At 35.1% G+C, this 26,144-nt stretch overlaps 1 protein-coding gene across 1 annotated transcript in view; it reads right to left on the bottom strand.

Annotated features, from left to right (window-relative positions):
* Positions 1-26,144, bottom strand: part of MEI4 (meiotic double-stranded break formation protein 4) — a 182,019-nt gene that overhangs the window by 69,576 nt on the left and 86,299 nt on the right. The window lies entirely within an intron of this gene.

The following is a 26,144-nucleotide window of genomic DNA, read 5'->3' as shown; positions in this document are numbered from 1 at the left end:
AAGATGTCTTTTGGGATAGATATTGGTGCACTATGAATTCCACTCTACACTGGAGACAGGTGGGAAGGACTTCTTTGTTCTCCATAAGTCAAAAAAGAGGCACTTTAGAGAGAGGAGAAAAAAATGTAGGGCTCTAAATTTTCATCTAGAGGCAGCAAAAATACCACTAAATAAATGTGAAAGGACAATGGGAGACAATAAACTATATTTTTATTAGGAGAAAGGCCATTTGATAATTAATCACATTAAGTTGTGTATAACTCATAGCTGGAACTTCATTAAACATGTCCCTTAATGTATTTTGGAGAAAGGAAGTTTCAGAAGTATCCTGAAACAAAGAACCAGCACCTACCCTGTCATGTTCTATAGAGTAAAATCATACTGAGGAGACATTACTTTTGTATATAAAATGTTTAAATGACAATGCTAAATAATGCCACATGAAAGTAGGAAATGTCACCTGTGTCCTTTAAGATAAACAGTTAACATAGATTTTTCTCAAATTGGTATTTTAATAATATACTTTAAAAGTTAATCAATGACAATGAGATAGTGAACAGATTATAGAGTTCAAGAAATTTCTATTATAGATCTGGATATGCATAACTAGTTCTTAATAGTTTTTAAGTCAGCTCAATCCTAAAACCACATCAGTTTATTACCATAGGAAATCATATTTATTGTTGTTTCTCAATAATGTAACTGGCTAAGACTCGCACCCTCTGTAATTCTCCGGTGCCATTTTTTTTGCAGATTGTTTACATTTTTGTTTGTACCTGAAAAAAAGAATACCCTTATCCAAGCTCTAAAACAAATTCTGTTGGGTAATTCACTGATGCTCTTGTTGTTTACCTCCTTTCTTAATATTTAAGTCTTAAGGAGATAAAGAAAAAAATTCACAGTAAAATAAAAGGTATATTAGAGAGTGAGAAATAAATTATGAGGGTAGTCACGGGGTTAGGTTTGTGGACTCTGGAATCGAATACTGCCTGAGTCATTAAATAATAGTCCATTGTATGGATATACCACTTCTGTTTATCCACTCACCAATCAATGGACATTTGAGTTGTTTCCACCTATTGGCTATTAGGAATAATGCTGCTATGTACAGGTTTTTGGGTAGGTACAGATTTCTAATTCTCTTGGATACATATCTTAGGAGTGGCATTACTCAATAACATTGTAACACTGTGTTGTTTTGAGGAACTGACAGACTACTTTCTAAAGTGACTATACCATTTGATATTGCCACCAGCGATATACAATGATTGCAATTTTTCCATATTTTCATTACATCCTCATCAACACTTGCTATTTCTTTTTATTTTAGCCATCCTATTGTATGGTGTGAAGTGGATTCTCACTGTGGTTTTGATTTGCACTTCCCTAATTACTGATGATTCTGAGTATCTTTTCATGAGTTCATTGGCTATTTGGATATCTTCTTTGCAGAAATATCTATTCAAATTCTTTAGCTATTTTTAGCAGGTTTATTTATTTTCTTATTGTTGAGTTATAAGAGCTTTTTTATATAGTCTAGATACAGGCCCCATATCAGATATATAATTTGTAAATATCTTCTCCCATTCTGTGGAATGTCTGTTCTCGTGGTGGTATCATTAATAACACAAAAGTTTGTCTATTTTTTTTCTTTTGGGGTCATATCTAAGAAACAAATGCCTAACTCCAGGTCACAAGTATTTATTCATCTGTTTCCTTCTCAGAGTCTACAGTTTTATCTTTTTAGGTCTATGATCCATTTTGAGTTAATTTTGGTAGATGGTCCATTTGTATGTGGGTGTCTGCTTGTTCACCATTTGCTGAAAAAAGGAATTTATTCCATTGAATTGCCTTGGCATTCTTGTTAAAATCAACTGACTATAAATGTAAGGGTGTACTGATGGAGTCTCGGTTCTATTGTATTAATATATATGCCTATCCTTAGACCAGAACCACAGTGTCTTGATTGCCGTAGATTTGTAGTAAGTTTTGAAGTTAGGACATGTGAATCCTCCAACTTTTTTCTCTTTTCAAGATTGTTTTAGTTACTCTGGGCTCCTTTCATTTCCATGTGAACTTTAGCAGCATGTTAATTTCTGCAAAAAAAAAGGAGGCTGGGATTTTGATAGCAATTATGCTGAATCTCTAGATCAATTTGAGAAATATTATCATCTTAATGATATTAAATCTTAGACTCCATAAACATGAAATATTTTTTCTCTTTATTTTCAACAATGTTTTGTAGTTTTCTGCAAAGATGTACTACTTTTGATAATTATTCCAAAGCATTTTGTTATTTTGCATGCTATTATAAATTGAATTATCTTAATTTTAAGATCACTTTTTAACATTCCTGAGTACGTACTCTCTTAAACATATGCAAAACCATGGATTGGAAAAATTGGAATTATCTATACCTTCCTCCTACAGTAAATAAGATAAATCAGTAAACCTAAGAGTCATGGATGAGAAGTAAGAACAGATGACATATAGCATTGTCTTCAGTTCCCTTTTTACTTAAAAATTTACCACTAGCCATTAAAGACAAGAAATGAAATTTATAACAGAATTATCATTATCAAAATGGTATTGCTATATAGCATTTTCATGAACATTTGGGATACACTTGGATTCTGTAATCATCTATATGTTCTCTAAGAATTCTATCTCATAACCTATCAGGAGGCTTCCAAAACTTGATGCGCCTTGCCTATCTCTCTGCTGCTGGTATTAACTAGTAGTAGTACTACTACTACTACTACTACTATTCTTACAACTATTACTACTACTATTCCTATCTCTGAGAGGTGAGTTAATCTAGTTAAAACCTCAGACTCTGAAGTCAGACTACCTGTTGTTCAAACCTGCCTCTGTAACGTACTACCTATGTGACCACGGATCAGTTACTATACTTCTCTGTAGCTTCGTTTTCTCATCTATAGAAGGAGGCTAAGAATAGCTACTATTTCATAAATGAGTTAACCCATGTAAATACTTGTAATGGTGCTTGGTAAAATGAACGTTAGCTATTTTTAAGTCTGAGAAAGGAAGATAATCAGATGGAAATAGAAAGATGTCTCCCTCCTTTTTCCCCCCATCACATCTGCAGCTTTACAGAGAGCTTGCACCTCCTCCACCCCACTGCTTCTGTCGAGGAGGAGAAGCACAGGTATGACTGAGCTCGGGACTGACATGCCAGAGGAAAACCGTATAGGTAAAGACATGCAGAATCTGCTCCTTTGGCTTTAGTTCCCAGAGAATTTAATCTCTTTTGACTACAATGATAAGAGACTCTCAGTGGGTGCCTATCTCCAGACTAAGAACACTTCTCAGTTTAAAAAAGAAAGAAAAAAAGTGAAAATTAGGAAAAAACAAGGTATTGACTAAGAAGGCTTAGCTCAAGCTCTGTGGTTGGCCCAAAATATGTACATATGACTGACATATGGTACAGCCCAATTCTTTAAGGCAAAAATTCCAAGTAGGCCTTTATTATAGTAGGGTTTTACTCTAAAACTATGTATAAACCCAAGGGCAAGATTCTGGAAATCTCAGAGGTGCCACTAAGTGGAAATCTACAAACTAGAGCCTGGCAGTTTCCAAAGGGAAGACACAGGCTTTATTTACACTGGGAGGAACTCCTACAAAGTGTGTTTGGAAGGACAGCGCGATAGCAAAGAAGTTCAGGCCACATCAGAAGAACGGCGAGAGATAACGGCACCCTGATGAGTACAACGAAAGAACAGAGGATCCTGAGAAGAGGTTATGTTTGAAGCACCATGATCTATCTGTAGATAGCAGGATCTCAGTTTTGAGTAGATGGTAGGACATTGGGAAGGCTGACAAACGCAGAAAAGCAAGAAGAGGTAAATAAGACAGGAACTCCATTTCCATCCCTGCCAGACAGGGAACAAGGCACAAAAAATGTTTATTGGGACTAGAATGTGAGGTCAGAAGTTCCAGAAGCACTGCTAAACTACTAGTTTGAAATGAAATTATCCATGGCTCCCTGGATCACTGTTATGGAACAGGTGAGAGCCAAGAGCCTGAGGAAGAGTTAAGCACACAGGTATGGGTCAACTGATTGCTGGGAGAAGAGGTGTAAGTAAGGGGCAAAGTTAAACTATGTAATGACACTGAACTACATCAGGGTGTATTTATCATGGAGCTTCAAAATAAAGCAAGGCTTTTTAAAAAAAATCAGAAGGCAAACAAATATTTGCTTAGGTCCACAGCAAAAAAGGACAAGGAAGGGGCAGTCTCATTATGAAAAAATGGTATAAAATTAACACATGACAAAAGAAAAACTATCTTATTACCATTTTTCCCATTCAAAGAAATGATCTTTGGTGTGGAGATAATAAAAAATAATATATATAAAAGATAAAGCAGAATTAAAGTTTCAAATATAATGAGTATATGAGCAACTGGCTATCTGAACTGAAATTAAAATTTGAAGAACTTTATCCTAAAGTATACAAAGTACTTGTAGATGGAATTAATAATATTATAATTACTGAGAAGCCATACAAAAGGCACTTAAAGGAATAGAAGTGGGAAGTGTTATGTGAATTTTTAAAAATATGAACGTTCATGTCTTAATCCACAGAATAATATATATGGATTCTAGGACCATTTGAGGACATTGCTATGCAGAAAATTTTGAGAACTAAGAAGAGCATACAGAGTCCACTGGGAAAGTGCATCAATTAAGAAACAATGTCAGGCCACACTAACTTTAATTCCTGTCCTATTGTGGTAGAGTTGCTATGTTTTGTCAAAAGCAGTCCCAGACACAGAACACATTGATTTCAACAAGGCCGCTGAGCAAGCCCTTAGGATTTCTTTTACATACAGTAGGGACTGCATAAGATTCAGAATGGGTGAATAAACTGCATCTAAAAAGTAAAGATTGTAATTGCATGGACTCTTCCAATAGCATGCCACAGTACTCGGCATGGTTAGTTTTTAATGAATAATTTGAACAAAATCTTTCAAATCAAAATTTAAACTCTGCAATACTGGTAGAGACCACTAGTGCTGTGGTAGCAGAATAAAATTCAAATGAACTCTCTGAGCTATAATAATTAGTCTCAAGTAAGCAAAATGTAATAGAGATATAGGAAAAGCTATGTCTATTTAAGTTCCTATAACATGTTAAAAAGCAGAATTATAATTATATATAGATATTTTAACTTTTTTATCTGCTAAGCACTTATTGGGATTGGAGCTGAAGACTGTCCAGAAGTATCCAAAAGCCCCCCAAAGGGACTAGTGGCACCTTCATAAAAGTTCTCATATTTCCTGGAAGATGATCACATGGGCTTGGGTGGGGCAAAGGCAGTGATTTCTGTTAGATGGTCATTTTCAAAAATGACTTGTTCATTGTGACTCAGAATCTGGAAAGCTCTGGAGCCCTACCCAACAAGCTTTAAAACAGCCATCTGCCTATATACAGAGGGGACTGTGCTTATTTATGACCAACTTCTCAAAGGCAACAAATTAATAGAAAAAAATTTCATTTCCTTATCATTAGGGACTGTGTGACATTTGAGTGAAAGTCAAAAGTAAATACTAAAAACATGGCATTTTATGCACTCCAAAGGATGTGGGGAGGCTGTAGAAACCATATGCCTTCTCATTTAATCAAAACAGTTTGCACTGTTGAGTCACTGACATTTTTAAAGATGTACATGCATCACTAATATTAGATAAATCACACTTCACAACAGGATAACAGAAAAGTGGTGAGCGCTTGCAAGTTCACAAATGAATTCTGTGAAATAAATGAAAAGAAAACAATTTTAGGGGCACCTGGGTGGCTTAGCTGGTTAAACATCTGCCTTCAGCTCAGGTCATGATCTCAGGGTCCTGGGATGGAGCACCATCGGGCTCCCTGCTCAGTGGGGAGTGTGCTTCTCTCTCTCCCTCTACCTGCCCCCTCCCCACACACTTGTGCTCTCTCTGTCTGAAAAAAATAGATAAAATCTTCAAAAAAACCCAATTTCAGATCAAAGGTATATAATCATCACTAAACAGTGACAGAGATTGGTTATGTGGAAGGACTGCCTATGGATATATATTAGAATACTGAATCATTCCTCCTATTTCTATTCTATCTATTCATATAACTACTAATGCATGAAACCAAGTAAAGCTAACTAAAAACTACTGGAACAATCAGAATTATGCTAGTTTCTTCTGCCTAAAGATTTAGACAAAAGACTTGGGACACTCCATCTGGTATCTCGACAACACTGATAATGACATTTCCCGTTTAAAAACTGAAGTAAGTGACACTCAGAAATGTTAAGTTCACATGGGGAGGGCCAGAGTCTAGTGTTAGATTCAGATCTTTTTAAAAAATTTTTAAATAATTTTTATTTTGTTATATTAGTCACCATATAGTACATCCCCAGATCTTTTTTTTTTTTTTTTAACTTGAATTCCTATTATCTCTGCTGCCAGCCAAGCAAAACTTACAGGAAAATGTGGCATCAGAGTAGCAGAAAACAATATCAAAATAAATATACTATAACTTTTAAGCTCTTATTTTGCACTGTGTACATTGCTCATTATTTATATACTGTATCATTTAATTCTTAAAATCACCCTATGAGGAGGTATAATCTCAATTTAAATAATAGGGACCCAGGTTTAGAAAGAGTAAGTAACTTGTTCAAAGTTAGATCAAATATTAGATCTAAGATAATCACAATCCCCTTGTGCTGTTGCTACCATTGCATACCCAAAGCCATCATATCTCAATCTCTCACAAAAGCATAACAATTCTGAAAGCCCCCAGGAACATTTATGGAAAATTTCCAACCACTTGCCAGATTCTGATAACAATGTTTATCAGTTACCACAGTGAATTAAGGAAACACAATTGCTAGACTGTGTGCCATCAATTTCTGTTAACAGACCAGCACTGGAAGTAAGCTGAACAATAGGGGAGAAGAGACTCAGATAGACAGGGACAGATGGTATCAGCCCTAAATCTGGATAGACGATGCACTAGTAAGCGTTCCCTACTTTCTAAAGCATCTAACGTTATATTTCACCCCCTTTATTCTCCTGTTATTCTATAATTAATATGCATTAATCATATAAATAAGAAAACTAAAGTACTTAGGACAAGGAAAAAACATTTTAGATGAGGTTACTCCTGGGAGGTTGGGGAAATAGATAGCTATGAAAACCCTTTTCCCATAAATGTTATAAGTGTACCAAAAAACTTTTGAAATAACCAAAATATTTAGCAATATCAACCATAGCTATTAATATAAATCTGGCTTATCAGAATGTGGATGATCACAGTGGGGAAGCAATTAGCAGGCAGTAATGTCCAGAAAATTGACCTCTGGAACTGACCAACAAGGCTTTAAGCAAACTGGCATGAGTGAGGGGCCCCGCCACTCCCCTAGCTCTCCGGGATCAGAGCCGTGCCGATCTGTGCTGTAGACAGAACCTGCTGTACAAAGATCCTAAAACTTCACGCAGTAAGAATGAAGGTTAACAATCCAGACTCAATTGAAAGTAAATCATAAAAAAACAATTTTCAAAAGCTCTCACTCACATGAAGAAGTATAGACTTTAATAAAAGTAAATATGTTACATAGTTTAGAGTAAAAGTTATTGCTGCAATTAATTACATAAAATGATGTTTTAGAAATAACTAGATGTATTAAGATTCTTTTAAGGTAGGCAAATATTCATGAAAAACCATGATTCTAAAAAGGACACAACAAAATTAAAGCTGTAATAGCCAAACATAAATGGTTATACATTCATTCATTCTTTATAGCAAATATTGACTGAGCATAGTCCATGTGCCAGTGACTGAGCTAGTCCCCATTATCACTTAGATTCAATGAAGAATAAAATAAGATTACTTTCGCCTCAGTAGTTACTTCTGCTTATGGTTGGCAAGATTCTTTAAAAAAAGCTATCAGAGTGCAATCCAGCTTGATCCTGATGTGAAAGAATACTTTCCAAAAAGTTAAAAACGTGATTCTCATACAAATTTAGAGTGAATACATGTCAAGGGTGTATTTACATTATTAATGACTGTAAAGAACATTTGGGAATTGAGTATTGGATTTTAAGAAAAAATACTGGAATAATACTGTTAGGTTAGATACAAACTGATTAATATCCTACAAGATAAACCCCTAACATAACCTGAGTGTGTGTGTGTGTGTGTGTGTGTGTGTGTGTGTAGAGAATGTTTGTGTATAGAAATCATTTACATCTATACCAGATAGGAATTATGGGTTAATATGAAACTTTGCAAAATCAGGGATATGACAAAATACATCCCCAGACATTTAAATAATCCTTGGGTTAGTCTGTTAGGTAATGCCCTGGAGTGTCAGGATAAGCAACCAACATTTATTTATAGGATCTTGATAATGTATCTTAATACTAGATAAAGTAACATATATTAATACATTGCTGAATTCTTCAGAAAGAAAAGGAGATTCTCAGAGGCCAAAACAAAAAGGGGAAATAAAAGTTAGATAAAATCAGACAATTAACTTTCAGAAACGGATACACCAAGCAAATAATATTAGCTGTACAGAACTCTCAGCTAAGGCCTGGACCCTTCCAACGTGGTCTAATATTCGTTAGGTTAATCTTACAGAGCTAAAGTACTAATTAAAGACTGGCTGATAAACATCTATGTGCCAGGAAAAGAAACTTCCAAGTTAGTACTGATACCTATAGTAGGACTAGAAACAGTCACCTCTAAGAATGTGCAAAGCCAGCCAGGTCTCTGTTGGGGCTGCAGTTCAAATTTACACTACTGAGTACTCCAGGAGCCCACACCGAGAAAGTAAGCTAACTTTGTATTTACAACTGGAAGATGCAAATACAAAACCACTTTTTTTTTTCAACTTTATTGAGATATAATTGGCATATGACATTAAGATGTACAATGTGATAATTTGATAACTTATGTTGTAAAATGATTACCACAACACAAGAGGGTTAGTTAACACATCGTTTCACATAATTTCTTTTTTTGTGGTGAGAACATTTAAAATCTACTCTCTTAGTATCTTTTAAGTATATAATACAGTATGATTAACTGTAATCGCCAAGCTGTTATTTAGATCCCCAGAATTTATTCATCTTATAACTGGAAGTTTGGGCCCTTTGACCAGTATCTCCCCATTCCCTACACCCCACAGCCCTGCTAAAACACCATTCTACTACGAGTTCAGCTTTTTTAGACTCCACATGGAAGTAATAGCAACAGTATTTGTCTTTCTCTGACTTATTTCACTTTACATAACGTTCTCAAAGGTCCATTTATGTTTTGTCAAAGTCAGGATTTCCTTCTTGCTCGAATAATATTCCACTCTGTGTATCCACACCACATTCACCTACAGACAGACATTTAGGATTGTTTCGCTATCTTGGCTACTGTGAGTATGCTGCAATGAACGTGGGAGTGCAGCTACCTCTACAAGATCCTGATTTCCTCGGGATATATACCTAGAAGTAGAGTTGCTGAATCTTACGATAGTTCTATTTTTTAATTTTCTGAGGAACCTCCATACCATTTCCCATTGTGGCTGCACCAATTTACATTCCCAGTGCATAAGAGTTTCTTTTTCTCCACATCTTCACCAACACTTTTCTCTTGTCTTTTTGATGACAGCTGTTCTGACAGGTGTGAGGTGGTATCTCATTGTGGTTTTGATTTGCATTTCCGTGATGCTTAGTGATGTTCAGCCTTTTTCATGTACTAGTTGGCCATTTGTATATCTTCTTTGGAGTTCCTTTGCCCATTTTTTAATTGGACTGTATTTTGATAGAGATGTAAGAGTTCTTTATCTTCGGCTGCCTTTCCATTTTGTTGATAATTTCTTTTGCTGTGCAGCTTTTTTGTATGATGGAGTCCCATCTGTTGAATTTTGCTTTTGTTGCTTATGATTTTGTTTTTGTTTGTCTGCTTTGCTGGTGCTCAGTCCCAGTTCCATCTCTACCTTTCTTTTTATCAAAGTATAACTGATATACAATATTATATTAGTTGTAATTATCATATTAGTTATATTATACTACTAATTAGTTTATAACTATACTATATATAGTTATAATCACTTATAGAACATAGCGTTTGGTATTTATATACATTGTGAAATGACCACCATAAGTCTAGTTACCATTTGTCACCACACAATGTTTTTATAATATTGACTATAATCACTACGCTGTAACTTATTTATTTTATAAATGAAGATTACGCCTCTTAGTCACTTTCATCTATTTTATCCAGCCTCCAATGTTCATCCCTTCTGGAAAACCATCAGTTTGTTCTCTGTATCCATGAATCTCTGTTTTGCTTTGTTCGTTCATTTGATCTGCATTTTAGATTCCATATTTAAGTAAAATCATGTAGTATTTGTATTTCTGTCTGACTTATTTCACATAGCATAATGCCCTCTACATCCATCCATGTAGTTGCAAAATGGCAAGATTTCATTCTTTTATGGCTAATATTCCATTATACACGTAGGTTGTTCTGTATCTTGGCTATGGTAAGTAATGGTGTGACGAACACAGGGGTGCATATGTCTTTTCAAATCAGTGTTTTCATCTTCAAATGAATACGCACGAATGGTACTGTTAAACAATACAGGGGTTCTATCTTTAATTTTTTAGGAACATCCACATACTGTTTTCCGTACCGGCTGCACCAACTTAACATTCCCACCAACAGTGCATAAAGGCCGCCTTTTCTCCACATGCTTGCCGCCATTTGTTATTTCTTGTCTTTTTGATGGCAGCCATTCTGATAGGTGTAGCGGTATCTCACTGTGGTTTTGAATTTCCCTAATGATTACTGATTTGATCATCTTTCCATATGCCTGCTGACGATCTGTATTTCTTTTTTGGAGAAATGTCTATTCAGGTCCTCTACCAATTTTATAGCACATTTTTTGGATACTTAGTTGTAGGAGTTCTTTGTATGCTTTGCGTATCAACCCCTTACTGAATGTATCACTTGCAAATATCTTCTCCTATTCATTAGGTTACCTTTTTGTTTTGTTTTGTTGATAGTTTCCTTTGATGTGCAAAAGCTTTTAGTTTGATGTAGTTCCATTTTAAAATTTTTGTTTTTGTTGTCCTTGCCTGAAGAGACAGATCCAAAACAGTACTGCTAAGATGGATGTCAAAAACTTACTGCCTTCTAGGAGTTTTATGGTTTAAAGTCTTATATTTAAGTCCTTAAGACAATTTGAGTTTATTTTTGTTTGTGGTATAAGAAAGTGGTCCAGTTCCTTCTTTTGCATTTTCTCCAATGTATATTTTTACCTTCTTTGTCATAGATTTATAGACTATATAAGCATGGGTGTATTTCTGGGCTCTTTCTTCTGCTCCATTGGTCTTTGTGTTGGTTTTTGTATGAGTACCATACTGTATTCCATATTATGGCTTTTGTAGTACGGTATGAAATCTGGGAGTGTGATACTTCCAGCTTTGTTCTTTCCCAAGATTGCTTTGGCTATTCAGGGTCTTTTATGGTTCCACACATATTTTAAGATTATTTCTTCTATCTGTAAAAAATGTCACTGGTATTCTGATAGGGATTGCAGAGGCTCTTCAGATTGCTATTAGTAGTATGGGTATTTTAACAATATTAATTCTTCCGATCCATGAGCACAGTATATCTTTCCATTTATTTGGGTAGTCTTCAATTCCTTTAAGTAATATAGTTTTCAGAATACAGGTCTTTCACCTCCTTGGTTTAAATATTCCTTGGTATTTTATTCTTTTTGATGAAATTGTAAATGGGGTAATATTCTTAATTTCTCTTTCTGGTTGTTATTAGTGTACAAAAACAAAACAGGTTTCTGTATATTAATGTTTTATCCTGCAATTGTAATGAATTCATTTATTAGATCTAATATGTTTTGATGGAGTCTTTAGGGTTTTCTATAAATAGTAACACGTGATCAGCAAAGACTGACAGTTTTAGTTCTTCCTTTCCAATTTCAATGTTTTATATTTCTTTCTCTTGCCTACTTTGCTGTGGCTACAAATGCCAATGCTGTGTTGAATAAAAGTGGAGAGAATGGGCATCCTTGTCTTGTTCCTGATCTTAGAAAAAAAAAAAATCCTTCCATTTTTCACTGTTAAGTATGATGTTAGCTGTGGAATTGTCATATATGCCCTTTATTATGATGAGGTATGTTCTGCTATAAACACTTTGTTGAGAGTTTTATCATAATTGGATGTTACATTTTGTCACTTTTTATGCATCTATGGAAATGATATAATTTTAAACCTTTGTTTTGTTAATGTTCTGGATCACTTTGAATGATTGGCACATGTTAAGCTATCCTTGCATCCCTGAAATAAATTTCATAATATCATGGAGTATAATCCTTTCAAGGTATTGTTAAATGCAGTTTGCTACTATTTTGTTGAGGAGTTTTGCAAGCAATGTTCATCAGGGATATTAGCCTGTAATTTTTTTTTTTTTTTTGATAGTGTCCTTGTCTGATTTTGGTATGAAGGCGATGCTGGCCTCATAAATGAGTGTAAAAGTGTTCCATCCTCCTCAACTTTTTAAAATAATTTGAGAAAAATAGTTATAAACTATTCTTTAAATGTTTGAAGAGTTCACCTGTGCAGCCATCCTGTCCTGGACTTTTCATGGGAGTTTTTTCAGTACTGATTCAGTGTCTTTTTTTCCCCTTGAAGTATAGTTGATATACTCATATTAATTAGTATAACTAATATTAGTTGTATTAGTTTCAGGTACAACATAATGAATTGACAGTTCTATACATTAACCTATGCTCACCATGATAAGTGTAGTTGCTATCACCATACAATGTTATTACACTATTATTGTCAAAAAAATAATCTCCATGATGTACTTTACATTTCAGTGATTTATTTTATAACTGAAATTTTATATTCTTAATTCCCTTCATTTATTTTTCCCATCCGCCGCCCAAATCCCTCCACTCTGGCAACAAGCAGTTATTCTCTATATTTTATAATTCGTTTTTTGTTTTTGTTGGTTTATTTGTTTGCGTATTCTTTTGTTTTAGATTCCACATATAAGTAAAGTCATATGGTATTTGTCTTTCTCTGTCTTATTTCACTTAACATAATATCCTCTAAGTCCATCGTTTTGTCACAAATGGAAAGATCTCATTCTTTTTTATGGCTCAGTTATATACATTGTATATATATACCACATCTTGTTTATCTATTCATTTATCAATGGGCCTTTAGGCTGCTTCCATATGTTCACTACTGTAACTAATGCTGCAGTAAACACAGGTGTGCGTGTCTTTTTTTTTTTCCTAATTTTTAATTTAAATTCCAGTTAGTTAATATATAGTATAATATTAATTTCTGGTGTACAGTATAATGATTCAGCACTTCCATACAACACCTCGTGCTCATCACAACAAATGTACTCCTTAATCTCCATCCCGTTTTAACCCATCCCCCTACGCACCCACCCTCTGGTAACCATCAGTTTGATCTCTGTAGTTAAGAGCATGGGGGGGGGGCAAGAGAGAGAGAGAGAGAGATACCATATGTTCTTTATCCATTCATCGGTTGATGGATACTTAGACTGTTTCCATAATTTGGCTATTGTAGAAAATGCTGCTATAAACACTGGGGTGCATGTATCCCTTTGAAATAGTATTTTTGTATTAACTGGGGAAATATCTGGTAGTGCAATTGCTAGGTTGTAGGGTTGTTTTAGTTTTAACTTTTTGAGGAACCTCCATACTGTCTTCTACAGTGGCTGTACCAGTTTGCTTTTGCACCAACAGTGCACAAGGGTTCTCCTTTCTCTATATCCTCGCCAGCACCTATTGTTTCTTGTGTTGTTAATTTTAGCCATTCTGACAGGTGTGAGGCAGTATCTCACACCTGTATGATAAGTGATCTTGAGCATCTTTTCATGTGACTGGTGGCCATCTGTATGTCTTTGGAAAAATGTCTATTCATGTCTTTTGCCCATTTTTTAACTGGATTATTTGGTTTTTTGGGTGTTGAGTTTTATAAGTTCTTTATATATTTTTGGATACTAACCCTTTATCAGATATGACATTTACAAAAATCTTCTCCCGTTCTGTAGGTTGCCTTTTAGTTTTGTGGACTGTTTCCTTTGTTCTGCAGAAGCTTTTTATTTTGATGGAATCCTAATAGTTTATTTTTGCTTTTGTTTCCCTTGCCTTGGGAGACATACCTAGAAAGCAGTTGCTATAATTGATGTCAGAGAGGTTACTACCTGTATTCTCCTCTGCAATTTTGAGGATTTCCTGTCTCACATTCAGCTCTTTAATCCACTTTGAATTTATTTTTGTGTTTGGTGTAAGAAAGTGGTCCAGTTTCATTCTTTTGCATGTTGCTGTCCAGTTTTCTCAACACCATTTGTTGAAGAGATTGTGTTTTTCCCATTGGATACTCTTTCCTGCTTTGTAGAAGATTAATTGATCATACAGTTGTGAGTTCATTCCTGGGTTTTCTATTCTGTTCCCTTGATCTATGTGTCTATTTTTGTGCCAGTACCATCTGGTTTTGATCACTACAGCTTTGTAATCATACTTGAAGTCCAGAATTATGATGCCTCTAGCTTTGCTTTTCTTTTTCAAGGTTGTTTGGTTATTGGGGGTCTTTTGCAGTTCCATACAAATTTTGGGATTTTTTTGTTCTAGCTCTGTGAAAAATGCTAGTGGTATTTTGATAGGGACTGCGTTAATGTGTAGGTTGCTTTGGGAAGTATGACATTTTAACAATATTTGTTCTTCCAATCCATGAGTATGGAATGTTTTTCCATCCCTTTGTGTCATCTCCAATTTCTTTTATCAGTGTTTGACAGTTTTCAGAGTACAGGTCTTTTAACTCTTTGGTTAGGTTTAATCCTCGTTATCTTACTGTTTTTGGTGCACTTGTGAATAGGATTTCTCTTTCTGCTGCTTCATTATTGGTGTATAGAAATGCGACAGATTTCTGTAGGTTGATTTTGTATCTTGCAACTTCATTTGTTTATCAGTTCTAGCAGGTTTTTTGGTGGAGTAGTTAAGGTTTTCTATGCAGAGGACCATGTCACCTGTAAATAGTGAAAGTTGACGTCTTTGCTGATTTGGATGCCTGTTTCTTTATGTTGTCTGATTACTATGGCTAGGACTTCCAGTACTATGTTAACAGTAGTGAGAGTGGACATCCATGGTTAGAGGAAAAGCTCTCAGTTTTTCCCCACTGAGGATAATAATACCTGTGGGGTTTTCGTATATGGCCTTTATGATGTTGAGGTATGTTCTCTCTAAACCTATTTTGTTGAGGATTTTTATCATGAATGGGTGTTGTACTTTGTCAAATGCTTTTTCTGCATCTATTGAAATGATCGTATGTTTTTATCCTTTCTTTTATTAATGTGGTGTATCACATTGATTTGTGAATATTTTTTAATGATTATTTAGTTGAGAGAGAGCACATGCATATGAACGGGGGGAGGGGCAGAAGACCAGGGAGAAGCAGACCCCCTGGTGAGCAGGGAGCCTGCCCTGGGACTCTTAAGGGACTGAGCCACCCAGGCACTGGATTTGTGAATACTGAACCACCCTTGCAACTCAGGAATGATTTTTTAAATGTATTGCTGGATTTGGTTTGCTAGTATTTTACTGAAAATGTTTGCATCCGTGTTCATCAGGGATATTGGCCTGTAGTTCTCTTTTTTAGTGGAGTCTTTATCTGGTTTTGGTATCACAGTAATGCTGGCCTCATGGAGTGAATTTGGAAGTTTTCCTTCCTTTTCTATTTTCTGGAATAGTTTCAGAATAGGTATAAAGTCTTCTGTAAATGTTTGGTAGAATTTGCCTGTGAAGTTATCTTGCCCTGGACTTTGTTGGGAGTATTTTGATCACTGATTCAATTTCTTTGCTAGTTATCGGTCTGTTCAATTTTTCTATTTCTTCCTGTTTCAGTTTTGGTAGTTTATATGTTTATAGGAATTTAACCATTTCTTGAAGGTTGTCCAATTTTTTGGCATGTAGTTTTTCATAATATTCTCTTATAATTATTTGTGTTTCTATGGTGATTGTTGTTATTTCTCCTCTCTCATTTGTAATTTTATTTATTTTGGTCCTCTCTTTTTTCTTTTTCAAAGTCTGGCTAGAGGTTTATCAATTTTATTAATTTTTACAAAGAACCAGCTCCTCATTTCACTGATTTATTCTAATGTTTTATTTAGTTTCTATATCATTTCTGTTCTGATCTTGATTATTTCCTTCCTTTTGCTGTCTTAAGTCTTCATTTGTTGATCTTTTTTTAGCTCCTTTAGATGTAAGGTTAGGCTGTTTGAGATTTTTCTTGCTTCTTGAGGTAGGCCTGTACTGCTAAATAATTTCCTCTTAGGACTGCTTTTGCCGTATCCCAAACATTTTGGACTATTGTGTTTTCATTTTCTTTTGTCTCTATTTAATTTTTTATTTTTTTCTTTGATTTCTTGGTTGACCTATTCACTCTTTAGTAGCATTTTGTTTAACTTCCATGTATTTGTGCTGTTTCCAAATTTTTTTCTTGTGGTTGATTTCTAGTTTCATGGTGTGTGATCAGAAAATGTAGATGGTATGACTTCAGTCTTTTTGAATTTGTTGAGGCCTGATTTGTGACCTAATGTGTGATCTATTCTGGAGAATGTTCATGTGTGCTTGAAAATAATATGTATTCTGCTGTTTAAGGATGGAATGTTATGAATATATGTATTAAATCCATGTGTCCCAGTGTGTCATTCAAAACCAGTGTTTTCTTGTTGATTTGTTGTTTGGATGATCTATCCACTGATATAAGTGGGGTGTTTTAGTCCCTTACTATTATTGTATTACTATTAATTACTTCCTTTTGTTTGTTTTTAGCTGCTTTATGTATTTGCGTACTCCCATGTTGGGTGAATATTTACAATTGTTATATCTTCTTGTTGGTTTGTTCCATTTATGATTATGTAATGTCCTTCTTTGTCCTTCTTACAGTCTTTGTTTTAAAGTTTATTTTGTCTAAGTATTACTATCCTAGCTTTTTTTTTCACATCCATTTGCATGATAAATATTTCTACATAACTTCACTTTCAGTCTGCATGTATCTTTGGATCTGAAATGAGTCTCTGTGGGCAGCATAGGAATGGGTGTTTTTTTAATCCATTTCATCACCTTATGTCTTTTGATTGGAGCATTTAGTCTATATTCAAAGTCATTATAAATACATATGTACTTATTGCCATTTTGTTACTTATGTTATGGTTGTTTTTATAGTTCTTCTCTGTTCCTTTCTTACCGTGCTCTCTTCTCTCACAATTAGTTGGCTTTCTTTAGTGATTTACTTGGATTCCTTTTTCTTTTTGTTTATCTATTACTGGTTTTTTACTTGTGGTTACCATTAGGTTTGTATATAACGTCTTCTGCATTCAGCAGTTTGTATTAGGTTGATGGTTGCTTTCTCGGGTATTCAGAAGGATATGACAGTTACCTAGTTGTGTTCAAGGGGTAAGAGAAGCCTAGGATCCTCCTATTATGTCAGTATCTTAGCTCCTTAAAAAAATAAGTTGAAGGTTGCTTAAGTTTAAACCTATTCTTTACTCTTCTCCTCCCCATGTTTTAGGTATTTGGTGTCATACTTTACATCCTTTTATTTTGTGAGTCCCTTGGCTGATTTTTATAGATATACTTATTTTTACTGCTTTTGTCCTTCCTACCTTACTCTTCTTTATGGTCTTTCCTTTCCACTCAAAGCATGCCCTTTAACTTTCTTATAAGGCTGGTTTAGTGTTCATGAATTCCTTTAACTTTTGATTGTCTGGGAAACTCTCTCCTTCTATTCTGAATGATAGCTTTGCTGGATAGAGTATTCTTGGATACAGATTTTGGAACACTGTGTTTCTAACTTCATTTGTCTTTTTTTTTTTTAATTTCTCTGATTTCTTTGACATACTGGTTGTTTAATAATTTGTTTAGTCTCCATATATTTGCGTTTTTTCCAGTTTTCTTCGCGTAATTGGTTTCTAGTTTCATACCATTGTGGTCACAAATGATGTTTAATATTAACCTCCTTAAATTTACTGACACTTGTTTTGTGGCCTGATTTGTGGTCTGTCATATAGAATGTTTCATGTGCCCTTGAGAAGAATTCTGGAGAGTATGCTGTTTTTGCATAGAATGTACTGTATAAGGGCACCTGGGTGGTTCAGTTGTTTGAGCATCTGCCTTCGGCTCAGGTCATGATCCCAGGGTCCTGGGGTGGAGCACAACACTGGGATCCCCGCTCAGTTGGGGAGTCTGCTTCTCCCTCTCCCTCTGCCTCTTCTCCATGCCCCTACTCATGCTTGCTCAAGTAAAAATAAATAAAATTTTTTAAAAAAAGGAGAATGTACTGTATACCTCTATTAAGCCCATCTGCTCTTATGGGTCATTTAAGACCAATATTTTCTTGTTGATTTTCTTCCCTAATGATCTATCCATTGATGTAAGTCCTCCACTATTATTGTGTTGCTATCAGTTTCTCTCTTTATGACTGTTAATATTTGCTTTATATATTTACGTACTCCTATGTCTGGTACATGAATATTTATCAGCATTATATTCTCTTGTTGTATTGACTTTATCATTATATAATGCCCTTTATCTTCTGTTACAGTCTATTTTAAAGTCTATTTTGCATGATACAAGTACTGCTACCTCAGCTTTCTTTTCGTTTCCATTTGCATGGAATACTTGTTTACATACTTCACTTTCAGTCTGTATGTATCTTTAGACCTGAAGTGAGTCTCTTATAGGCAGCATATCCATAACTCATATTTTTTAATCTATTCAGTCACGCTATGTCTTTTTATTGGAGAATTTAGTCCATTTATACTCAAAGTAATTATTAATAGGTATGTAATTATCCCCATTTGTTCATTATATTCTGGTTGTTTTTATAGTTCTCTGTTCTTTCTTTTCCTCTCTTCCATTGTGGTTTCATGCCTTTCCTTAGTGGTATATTTGGATTCCTTTTGCTTTATTTTTTTGTGTATCTATTATAGGTTTATGGTTTGTGATTACCATGAGTTTCATATATGTGTGTGTGTGTATCAGTTTATTTTAAGTTCATGGTTTCCTTATTTTTGAACACATTAAAAAAACCACTATATTTTTATTCCCCCTCTATGTTTTTTATATATTTTACATCTTTTGCACCGTATATCTCTTAACTAATTATTGTAGTTCAAGTTGATTTTACTACTTTTGTCTTTTAATCTTCATGCTAGTTTTTATAAGTGCTTGATCCTCCTATATTTATCAGTGAGATTTTTTTTTTGTTTATGTATTTTTTATTTCTAGTTAAGGCCTTTTCTGCTCAAAGTCTACTTAATATTTCTTATAATGTCAGGTTAGTGGTGACAAATTCCTTTATCTTTTGCTTGTCTGGAAAACTCTTTATCTTTTCTTCAATTCTGAATGATAACCTTACTGGGTAGAGTATTGTAAGTTTTCTCCTTTCAACACTTTAATATATATACAATGTCACTCCCTTCAGGCCTATACAGTTTCTGCTGAGAAATCAGTTGATAGCCTTATAGGGGTTCTCTTGTTCCTTGTAAGATTTTCTCTTTAACTTTTGACATTTAATTATAATGTGTCTTGGTACTAATCTCTTCGGGTTCATCTTCTTTGGAACTCCCTGTACTTCCTAGACCTGCATGTGTTGCCTTCCCCAGATAAGGAAAATTTTTAGCCACTACTTATTTCTTAAGTTTTCTGCACTTTTCTCTTTTTCTCCTTCTGGATACATGCATTGCAAATGTTAACATGTTTGACGCTATCCCAGAGGTTATGGCAGGACAGAGTCTGTGGAGTAGCTGAGGGTGGGGCTCTCTCCCCAGCTGGAATTCTTGGGTTGCCACAGCCATGGCTGGGACTACAGAGATGGGAGGTGCTTGGTTTGCACCTGTCATAGCAACTGTAGGGCTGGGAAAGGATCTCCCCTCTCCTGTATGACTAGGGCTGTGGCACTGGGCATGGCTTTCTCCCAGCTCAGCTGGAAAGAGCTCTGTGACTGCCATTAGGAACCGAAGTGGTGGGCATGGCTCTCCCTGACCCACCCACCCACACAATCAAGCTGGTTGAGGTGCTCTGGTGGGTAGTGCAGCTATGGAAGCTGGTGGGACTTTCAATGGACTGTACCTACCAGCATTAATAGGTAAAAAGTGAGAATACTAAGATGGCACTTGGCAGTCTCAGAACTAGCGTGGTAGAATGTAATCATAAAAACGGCACCCAACTCTGTCTCCATTTCCAGGGTTTCTCAGCAGTTTCTTGCCCCTCTGGCAGATACCCCAGGACTAGCAAGTGGGTCTCTTCACTTATATTTTAGGTGATTTTCCAACTGGTGTTTTGTTGGTGTGTCTCAGGGTGAAGGAGACTGTGCATACGCCCTTTAAGAGCAGTTTTTCAATTCCTATATAGCTCTGTAGTTTTCCTGAATGTAATCACTCTTAGTTTTCAAAGCCTGGCTTTTGGAAGGCTTGTCTCTCCTTTGTAGGATCTAAAGTTTGGCATGTCTGTCATGGAGCTTCAACCTCTTGCTCCCCAGGGAGAAGTTCCATGTTTTTGAAAGCCTCCCACTCTTGGATCACTACGCCTGGGGTGCGACATTTCTCTTTTTGGCAAGACCTTGTCTTTATCTCTCATTGTGGATGCTCTGTTCATCCAGGTTTCAAGGCTTTTAATGAAGAAATTATTCCATATTTAGTTGTATATCTGTCGTTTCTGTGGGAGGAGGTGAGCTCAAGATCTTCCTATGCTGCCGTCTTGAAACCCCTTCTGTTGCTTGTGGTTTTGGTGTAATATCCAAAAATTCACTGCCAAAACCAATGTCAAAGAGCCTCTTCTTTATGTTTTCTTCTGGGAGTTTTACAATATCAGATCTTATGGTTAATTTTTGTGAGTGGTTTAAGATGGGAGTCTAATTTTGTTTGGTTATCCAGTTTTCCCAGCATTATTTGTTAAAGAGACTATCTTTTCTCCATCGAGTGTTCTTGGTTTCCTTGTCAAATGCATAATGATGTGGGGGGTTATTTCTGAGCTTGTATTCTGTTCTGATATACATACTTATTTTTATGCCAGAAATATAGTGTTTTAATTGCTGTAACTTTTTAGTATTTGAAGTTAGAAATCAGGAAGTATGATGACTCCAGCTTTGTTCTTCTTTATCAGGATTGCTTTGGCTATTCAGGATCTTTTGTGCATCCATACAAATTTAAGACTGCTTTATCTATTTCTGCGAAAAATGCCACTCCAATTTTATAGGGGTTGCATTGAATCTGTAGGTGGCTTTTAACAATTTTTCCAATCCACCCATATAGCCAGAATAAGCTTTAGAAAGAACAAAGCTGGAGGTATTATAATTCAGATTTCAAGCTATATTGAAAAGATACAGTAATCAAAAAAGTATAGTACTAGCACAAAAACAGACATATTGGTCAACAGAATAGGACGAAAAGCCCAGAAATAAAGTCATGCTTATTCAGTCAATCTACAACAAAACAAGCAAGAATACACAATGAGGGAAAAGACAGTCTCTTCAATAAATGGCACTGGGAAAACTGGACAGCTACATGCAACAGAATGAGACTAGACCACTTTCTTATACACAAAAATATACTCAAAATATATTAAGGACCTAGAAGTGAGACACAAAACCATAAAAGTCTTCAAAGAAAACTTAGGCACTAACCTCTTGGACATTGGCCTTTGCAACATGTTTCTAAATATGTCTCCTCAGTCAAGGGAAACAAAAACAAAAACAAACTATTGGGAAAAATAAAAAGTACTTGCCCAGCAAAGGAAACAATCAACATAGAAAAACACAACCTCTTGAATGGAAAAAGATATTTACAAATGATATATCTGATAAGGGGTTAATATCTAAAATATTAAAGAACTTATATAAACCAACAAGGAAAAAAAAAAAACCCACAAATAATCTGATTAAAAAGGGGCAGAGGACCTGAAGAGACATTTTTCCAAAGAAGACATACAGGTAGCTGATAGATACATGAAAAGATGCTCAACATCACTAATCATCATGGAAATCACAGTGAGACATCACCTTACACCTGTCAGAATAGCTAATATCAAAAAGAAATAACAAGTGTTGGTAAGAATGTAGAGAAAAGGGAATCCTTGTGCACTGTTGTTGGGAATGCAACTGGTGCAGCCACAAAGAAAACAGTATGGAGGTTTCTCAAGATATTGCAAATTTAAGTATCATATGATCCAGTAATTCCATTACTGGGTATTTACCCAGAGAAAATGAAAATACTAAATTGAAAAGATATATGTACCCCTATATTTGTTGCAGAATTATTTTTTTAAAGATTTTATTTGTCAGAGAGACAATGCACAAGCAGGGGGAATGGCAGGAAGAGGGAGAGGGAGAAGCAGGCTCCCTGCTGAGCAAGGAGCCTGATTTGAGACTTGATCTCAGGACCTTGGGATCATGACCTGAGTTGAAGGCATATGCTCAACCCACTGAGACTCCCAGGCGTCCCATTCAGAATTATTTATAATTGCCATGATATGGAAGCAACCGAAGTGTCCACTGATAGATGAATAGATAAAGACAACAATGAAATGTTACTCAGGAATAAAAAAGAACGAGATTTTTCCATTTGCATTAACATGGATGGACCTAGAAGATGTTATCCTAAGTGAAATGAGTGACACAGAGAAAAATACCACATGATTCCACTTATATGTGGAATCTAAAACAAACAGAAATAGACCCATAAATCCAGAGAACAAACTGGTGGTTGTGGGGGAGTGGAGAAGGGCAGAATGAGTAGAATTAAAAAAAAACAAAAAAAAAAACAAAACAAACTTCCTATCACTGAACATGGGATATTTTCCCACTTATTTTTATCTTCAATTTTTTTTTCATCAAGGTTTTGTACTGATTCAGTGTGTAGACCTTTTATTCCTAATTTATTGTTTTTGATGCTATTGTGAATGGGATTATTTTATTTCTTCTTGGAAATGCATCTGATGTCTGTATATTGATAATATATCCTATAACTTTTGAGAATTCATTGATTATTACTGTTTTGGTGGAGCCTTTAGGAATTTCATATCCAAAAAGAGAATACTTACTTCTTTTCCCATCTGATGCCTTTTATTTCTCTTTCTTATCTACTTGCTCTGCCTAGGACTTCTAGTACTTTTGAATAGCTAAGATGAGAGTTGGGACCCTTATCTTATTACTGATTTCAGAAAAGCTTTCAAACTTTAAGTGTGATGTTAGCTGTGGGCCTGTCATATGTGGCTTTTATTATATTTGAGATACGTTCCTTCTATACCTAATTTGTTGAAAGTTTTAAGATAAAATGATTTATCAAATGCTTTTTCTGAATCTGTTGAGGTGATCACGTTGTATTTTTAGTTCTATGAACGTGTTGTATCACATTTACTGATTTGCATATATTTGACCAGTCTAGCATCCTAGGAATAAATCCCACTTGATCATGGTGTATGATCCTTTTAATGTGCTATTGAATTCAATTTAGTAATATTTTGTTGAGAATTTTTGCATATTTAGTTATCAGTGATATTGGATTATAGTTTTCTTTTATTATAGTGTCTTTGGCATCAGGATAATGGTAGCCTTCCATAATGAGTTTGAAAATGCTCCTTCCTCTTTGAACCACTTTGAAACATATTGGCATTAATTTTTTTTTAAATTTAAATTTTACTTAGTTAACATGCAGTGCAATATTGGTTTCTGGAGTAAAATTTAGTGATTCATCACTTACATACAACACCCAGTGCCCTCTTTAATACCCGTCAGCCATCTAGCCCATCCCCACCCACCTCCCTCTCTCAACCCTCAGTTTGTTCTCTATCATTGAGTCTCTTATGATTTGTTTCCTAATTCCTCTGTAAATATTTGGTAAAATTCACCAGGAAAACCCTGGCAAAATCATCCATGATGAAAACATCCCCAATTTTTCAGAATGTCCACAGATAAAATTCAGAGAAACAGGGGGTAATACTGAACTTGAAAATAAGCCATCATCTGTTAAATAGCATAATAAACAAAAATAATAAATAAAATGACAAAAAACCCGAACATTATAATAAATAACAAGCTTGGATCACCAAATACTTCAGGTATTAATTAGGCTTATCAAATAGCTATGAATGAAATGACAGGGGGATTTGAAAAAAATAAAAGCAACGGAACTAAGAAATAAAAAATTAAAAATTCAGTGAATGAGAAAATAGTGACAGGTAATGGGAAAAGTAGTAAGCTGGAAACGGATATAGAGAAATCATCCATAATGTAGGAAAGAGAAAGGAGGTTAACAAACATAGAAAACAGAATGAGAAGTATAATATGTGTTTACATAGAGTTTTGTTTTTTAAAGAGACACATTTGGAGAAGAAACAATGTAGGAAAATATAAAAATATTCTGGGCTTAAGGAACAATAAGAACTCACAGATAAGGAAAGCATAATGTATACACTAACAGAAAAGAAAAATTAGACTGGCAACATAATTCCTCAATAGCAACAATAAGAGCCATAGTCTTTGGTATATTATCTTCAAAACAGTGAAAATGTGTATCAATATATAATTGTATATCTAGAACTATTCTTCAAGAACAAAGAGAAAATAAGACATTTTTTGAATGAATAAAACATGAGTTAATTCAACACTTGTTAAGCCATACTGATGGGGCCTCTAAAGGTTAATGTGAAAGGAAAATGGTCCCAGGAATATTTTATTATTTGGGATTGTGAAGAGCCCTGTTTCCTTTACTAATGTCTGTTTTGAGGGTTTTAGACATACTTTTATATTTCATTTTAATCTACATCAAAAGAAATCATATCCTGATACTGACATTTCTTGGATGTGTTAGTAAAACTAGAGGGCACAGTGAGAAAACAAAAAACATAGGGAAAAAATAAATAAGGTTTCCTGTCTCTGAAAGTGAATAAGAAAGCTAACTCAAAAGTTATCAGAGGGACGCCTGGGTGGCAAAGTCAGTTAAGCATCCAATTCTTGGTTTCATCTCAGGTTGTGATCTCAGGGTTGTGAGATCAAGCCCTGCATCAGGCTCTGCGTGGAGTCTGCTTAAGACTCTCTCTCCCTCTGGGCCTCCTGCTCATGCTCTCTCTCCCTCTAAAATAAATAAATAAATCTTTAAAAAATGTACTCAGTGCATGGAAGAAACAGATGAAGGAAAGAAAATAAGAAAAGCAGGTATGCATAAAAGATAGATGTGAAAATCAGAGATATTTTTTTTTAAATTTATTTGACAGAGAGAGAGACAGCCAGCGAGAGAGGGAACACAAGCAGGGGGAGTGGAAGAGGAAGGAGCAGGCTCTCAGCGGGGGAGATCCCCCTGAACGCGGGGATCACGCCCTGAGCCGAAGGCAGATGCTTAACGAATGAGCCACCAAGGCGCCCCAAAAAACCAGAGATTCTTAAAGAAGAAAATACAACAAATGAAGGAGAGTAAATCCTCAAAGCTCAGAGTAATCTTCCTAGAACCAACAAAAGATCAGATACAGGAAATAGAAGGACTTACTTCTTCAGGTTTTAAATAAAATTGATACACTGAAACCACCACCAACACTGAAACCAACACAAAAATACGTCTAGGAAATACTAAATCCCAAGTTTTAAAAAAAAAGGGGGGGCTCTTATGATTTCCTAAGGCATTAACTGTTAGACCTCTTTCAAAGAGGAAGCTTCCAGTCAAATTACAGTTCTACATGATTACTTACAAGTATTTCCCACATCACAGGTTACTGTACTCACTGGGGGAAGAAAAGAGCAAAGGGAAGAAAACTCTGGATGGAAAGAATTTGGGGTGTTTACAGGTTAATCATAATATTCACATCAAATTGAATTAAAAGTAGATTAAGGGTATTTTTTTTTAATCCTAGGAATAGTACCAGCAAATAAGACTAATATCCATTAGAGTTCTGGGCAGGTCATAATTTTTCAAGTTTTGAGAAGTAAAATGACAGAAAGTATGAAAAGGTTAAACTATAGTACCAAAATATTAAGTAAACTGAAAGTGAAAAAAAAATGGCGTGGAAAAAACCTACTGATCTGAC

This window comes from Ursus arctos, unplaced genomic scaffold, assembly GCF_023065955.2.
Source record: "Ursus arctos isolate Adak ecotype North America unplaced genomic scaffold, UrsArc2.0 scaffold_29, whole genome shotgun sequence".
Classification (NCBI taxonomy): domain Eukaryota; kingdom Metazoa; phylum Chordata; class Mammalia; order Carnivora; family Ursidae; genus Ursus; species Ursus arctos.
The sequence above is the reverse complement of the archived record's forward strand: the minus strand, read 5'-3'. Positions and strand labels throughout refer to the sequence as shown.